At 32.3% G+C, this 6,000-nt stretch overlaps 1 pseudogene; it reads left to right on the forward strand.

Moving 5' to 3' along the window:
- The first annotated feature begins 949 nt into the window (after positions 1 to 949).
- On the forward strand, positions 950 to 4,590 carry LOC120283630 (annotated as a pseudogene).
- Positions 4,591 to 6,000: the final 1,410 nt, after the last annotated feature.

Raw genomic sequence — 6,000 nt, forward strand, 5'->3', positions numbered from 1 at the left:
ATGGTTTTTAGTCATTCTCCAACGGAATAGAAGGACAAGTAGTTGGTTTCACCTTTTTGATCAATGAAGAGTGTGGAAGATGTGACAATTGGAAGGGAGTTGCATGGCCAACTTCCTCATTAAAAGTTAAATATTTTACCTTGGGTATTATGGTAGTAAAAATTTCTTGAGTTTTAACATTGACTTAAAAAATTAAAATATGAACGAGTATATAAGATGATAAGATTACATATATTTTTAAATGTAATTTTTATATGATATAATGCAATGGGATTTGTTTAAATAGTTTTGATATGTTTATTTATAAGGATGGGTAAATCTTTATAAATATATATTTTTATTTTAGAAATAAAGTTTTTATGGTAAAAAAAAATTATTTTTTATATATATATATTAATTCAGTTTTATGCATAAACAAAAATCAAAATAAGTTTTTAAATAAGCCACTGAAAATTAATAACATTGTCACAAGTCAGTGATTAGCAAAGCCATCACCAAGACTCAAAGTCGAAACTCTACACCAAACCACAGTAATGCAGAGCACTATTGTATTTTTCTGTCATTTGACAATTCTTTAATAAGACTTATCAAAATAATAAATTTTATAAAAAATTTTCAAATCTCTCCCAAATAAAATTAAAAGTTATTTAAAACCTGATTCAACAATAATTTTTATTCAAAAGATTATAAATCATTTAAAATAAAATAAAATAACAAATTAGTCCTAGAATTTTCTTTACTTTTCTGAATTTTAAAATTTTCAAATGGGCCCAAGTTCCATTGGGCCGTTCCGATAAACAATAACCTTATCAAAGCCGTCAAAAAACACTAGATATTGCAACACTAATCTCGAGGTGAGTTTCAATCTCAAGGCATAATCACGGTTTGCACACCGTTAAAGTGTCTCGAGATCAGAAACGGCCTTTCGTTTTACCCGCTTAATTCCCAAGCTATCCATCGTCGCAACGTAGCGAGAGCTCGGCCTCTAAACCATGCGAGCTCTTGCGATGGCGACGACGAGTTGCGGTGTTTCTAGGGTTAGGGTTTTGGAGAATGGATTCCCTTCCTTCCTCCCTAGAGATGTTGAGAAGATTCGGGACCCTTCAGCGCGCGAGCTCGCAAAGAGGATTGAAAGAATCCCGGTCAAGGTGACGATTTTTTATTTTATTTTCCTTTTAATGTGACTTAATTTTCGCTTATTTAGTTGAAAATTTTCAATTTAATTTTGAATGCGATTTGTTTCCATGGATGTATGTCCTTGAAAATGGTGCAAAAAAATTTGTTTTCCTTTTAATTTTGGGGTTTTTCTTGATTTATTATTTATGTTTGTCATGCTTGTTGGATTTTTTTTTTGGTTTTTTGTTCATAATCAATTTAGTTTTGTTTGTTTTCCTATACTCCCATTAATTTTGGGTGATAAACAGTTCAGCTAGTGTTTTAGAGAATCATGAGTTGTTTTGAGTGAAGGAATTGGTTGGAGAAATGTGGCTTTGTGTTAGTTGTCATGTTAATTGGTTATCTTGCAAATTTTTGAGCTAAAGTTGAGGTCTTCTAGGTTGGCTTCTCAGAGAGTTCCATAATGAGCAGTTGTGTGAAGCCCATACAGAAGAAAGGTTCAGAGCCCATTGTCCTTCTTCATGGTTTTGACAGGTATATGAATCTTATGCATGCCTTGATTTGATTGTTCCCAGATGGAAGTGCTTTTAATTTTTTGTTTATGTATATATTTTTGTCATGCGTTCTGTTCCAATGCTGATACTTGTGGAGTTTATGAATAGTTCTTGTTTAGAATGGAGATATACATATCCTTTACTTGAGAATGCTGGCTTAGAGACCTGGGCTGTGGATATTCTTGGATGGGGCTTTTCCGATTTAGGTACTTTTAATGAGATTTTTATATATATTTATTTGTATATATACATGCTCCCAGAAAATCCATGAATCCATGGCTGTGGATGTTCTTGCAGATACATTGATCAATCCTAGGTGTAAGGTTATGCCACCATTTTTTTTCCTGAGACCATCACCCTTTGAACTCTTGGCCTATCAATTGGAGATAAAGTGTTTTTACCAAAGCTTCTATCATTGTAGATATGAATTTGATCTCACTTATTGCAAACTTCTTTCTGATTATCACCATCTGATTTTGATTTGTGAATTTGTATGTGTTAGAACCACTTCCAGCATGTAGTGTTGGTGCCAAGCGTGAGCACCTATACCAGGTATTCTCAATTACTTTTGGAAGGCCTGAGAGATTTTTGAGAATGTTTCTCATTTTCGTATATGATGTAGAAGTTGGGGAATTTGGTGGTGCATACTATCATGATTTTTGTTCTTACTCATGGAAAAAGTATTAAATTTCCATACTTGTGCAGCTTTGGAGGTCATACATTGATAGACCAATGGTATTAGTCGGTCCAAGCCTTGGCGCAGCTGTTGCAATTGACTTTGCTGTTAATCATCCTGAAGCTGTATGTCATTCTCTGAGCAAACTTTATATGTATCTTATGAATCCTTTTCCTTCAAAAATGCCTACTTTGACATCTAACCTTCTAAGAGGAACCTGCCATTTTTATGTTTAATTACTGACTTTAAGTGTGTCAAATTGATGTACCTCTCGACATAAACTTTTTTACTTGCTTTTCCTGTGTATAATATCCGCAGGTCACAAAGTTGGTATTTGATCGACGCTAGTGTATATGCAGAAGGGACAGGAAACATGAGTGTATTACCTAAAGTAGTGGCATATGCTGGGGTGAGATGTTGTATGCATTAGTACTCTACATAGATGTGTTATTTTGGAACTATAGCGCTGAGATTGATGCCACCCAAGGTTAATATCATATCTGATATTATTAGTTAGTTATCATGTAGTTCTTGACTTCTTCCTTCTTCCTTCATTTTTTTCACTTAGCTAGATTGATTTTTTCTTAAAATCAAGAAAATAATAGGTGGTTTTGTCCTTAAATTTGTGTAGCTGTTTTTTTTTCTTGTATCAGGCATCTTTGCTCAAGAGCATTCCACTTCGGCTGTATGCAAATTTTTTGGCCTTCAATGAAGGATCATTAGGCACCTTCTTTGACTGGACTAATGTAAGCGATATGTTATTGTTTTCCTTTGAAACATATCCAAGTTGTTGTAAGCATTATTACCATGTGATGTGTTCTTTTGTAAATGTAATTTTATCTTGTCAGTTCCATGATTTCTTTTGGTTGCTTATCAAAGTAATAATGCGTTTCTAGCTTATCTTGTCTCCTTTATCTATTAACTTTAGTCTCTTTTATTGTTTCATTCTTTTCTTGTTCCGTGAAAAAATATCCGATGTCATTCAAATCTTTTGTGGATACTGTAAGTGATTGACATCTTGTTTTGGATTTGAATGCTATGGGTGTTTAATGTTCTCTCTGTGGTATTTTTTCCTAGCGTGAGGTACCAAACTTTATTCATGTGTTTATGTATATTGCCAATATTTCTGTACATCCTAAAGGATAACTGTAATGAATGATAAGTTGATAACATATAGACCCACCTATTCCTCTCTGTCCGATATTACTGTGTTCAGATTGTAATTTTTGTACTCTATGGTACATAATAGCATAAGCTGTGCTTAATATAAAGTCTTTTAACTGATTGTTTACTCTTAGTATTTTAGTTGCATGAAGGAGTTGCTTATAATTTCAGGTTGGTCGTCTACACTGCCTATTACCTTGGTGGGAGGATGCAACGGTTGATTTTATGATTAGTGGTGGATATAATGTTGGTTCTCAAATAAAGCAGGTGAATTTAAACATGAACCTGTCTTGCTTAAATTTTTGTGTATAATTGATTGCTCTTAAGATGTTTGATCTATCTGGGAGCTGTCAACAGACTGCATTGGTTTATCTTGAAGACTCCCAGATAATGGTGATAATTAATATGGATTTGTATGTGAACATCAGCATTTAAAAATTTAAAAGTGGTGAATAATGATTATTTGGGTGAAAAATGTCTTTAAGGCTATTGTCATCACATGCTAATTGCATTCCTTATTTTTGTTTTTGTTTTTGTTTTTGTTTTTCCTCAAGACTGTTAATGCTTGATTTGGACAGATTAAACAGAAGACGCTTATTATATGGGGAGAGAACGACAAAATCATCAGGAGCGAAGTAGCATCGGTTAGTTCACCTACATAATCTTAATCTATGAACTTTTGGCATAATTGGCTTTTCATGCAATCATTTTAATATTGTTTGTCACCATCATTTGAATCATGTTTGCATATGAGAAACCAATTCTGAATTAATAAAAATTGACAAAATTGAACAATGATTTTCAGCCCCTTAAAACTAGCATGTCCAAAACCTGAAATTCTAATTCTATCTATGCAGAGATTGCATGATGAACTTTATAATTCCATTCTGCATGTAATACCACACTGTGGTCACATCCCTCATGTGGAGAAACCAAAGTGTGTCGCGGAATCAATTGTTCGATTTGTCACTCAAGTTCACAAATGAAATGACATGCCATCAGAAAATGAATCATTTCTCCTGAATGCAAGTCTGTTGATCATTGATTTCAGTAAATATATTAATGATAACTTTGTTTGAATCTTGAATGTTTGCTTTGGCTTAACTTCCAAGCTTGATTGCTCTTGATTACAACTAGCAAGCAGCCTCCAAATGGTTGGAGGTTGGTCATTTTCTTGAGAGCTTACATTAGTTATGTTTTCCTTGATTCATTCTACATTTTTTACATCTAAAATCAAGTGCTAGATTGTCACTTGAGTTACATAACAAAATGGTTATGATATGAAAATATTGGTGTTGTGTGAGGGGGTATATAAGTAAATGGTTGGGAGGAAAAACATGTAAATTTGTCCAAATACCACTTTTCATAGTTGTAAATTGGGTTAGTATTTAACTCTGGTTGAGTTAGGGTTTGTACTGATATGAAAAAAAAATATATATATGAAAATGAAATGAATATGTATGCCAGGGCCCCAGTGGGTATATTAGGTCATGGCCAACCATATGATTCTTTTTGAACTTGGCTCAAAGCAATTCTTTTTGACCTTCCAACTACTTTCATTTGCATACAATGGAGAACTTGTCCACCAACTTATTATTTTCAGTATCATGATTCATGTCCTGGAACACTCTTTTGCTATTCATTTATTATTTATGACCTTTTTCCTTTTTTTCCACATTTCTTTTTTTTAATTTTTAATTTTCATAAAAAAATTTAGGTTTTTTTTTTAAATATGTCGAAATTTTGCATTTACACCCCTATAAGGTTATTGCTCATATATAAGGCTTTTGCAGGTGTACCCCTAAAAAATTTTGAAATTGCATATTTGCCCCTGAATAAAAGTTAATTGCATATATACCCTTGAATAATATACATAATTGCGTATATACCCTTGGGGTTCAAATTAGTTGAAAAACCATATATTAACAAACAACAAATATATAAAATTACCATTATACCATTGCATATATACCTTTGAAAAGTTTTTTTTAAGTTGTACAAGGGTTATTTTGGATCTTTTGTATATCTTAATCCAAGTTATAACCCTAGTTAATCAAGTTTAATTACCGGAATCTAACAGTAAGGGCATATCCGTAATTATCTATATTTTTTCAGGGGTACATATACAATTATGTTTTTTCGGACTGTAAATATGCAATTATAGAACTTTTAGGGGTTTATAATCAATTCTCTATATTTATATCAATTATACTCATATCTTCATTAGATTAAAGATGATAAACTCACTAGTCTAATCATTGTTTTATCATGGATAATTGGAGATATTAATTTGCATTTTATTAATACTCCCATCAACCATCATTATCATTCTTAATTAATTGGGACTGTTGGATTTAGGCCACAACCATTAATGTTTCTTTATCCAACGAGGACCATTACATATTATTTCTCAATCTCATCTCAATCATTTAAACTTTTCTAGTAATATAATTAAAAAACAATGAATTATTCTCCAAAATTCTCCTCACT

The sequence above is a fragment of the Dioscorea cayenensis genome, chromosome 19, assembly GCF_009730915.1.
Source record: "Dioscorea cayenensis subsp. rotundata cultivar TDr96_F1 chromosome 19, TDr96_F1_v2_PseudoChromosome.rev07_lg8_w22 25.fasta, whole genome shotgun sequence".
In the NCBI taxonomy this organism is placed as follows: domain Eukaryota; kingdom Viridiplantae; phylum Streptophyta; class Magnoliopsida; order Dioscoreales; family Dioscoreaceae; genus Dioscorea; species Dioscorea cayenensis.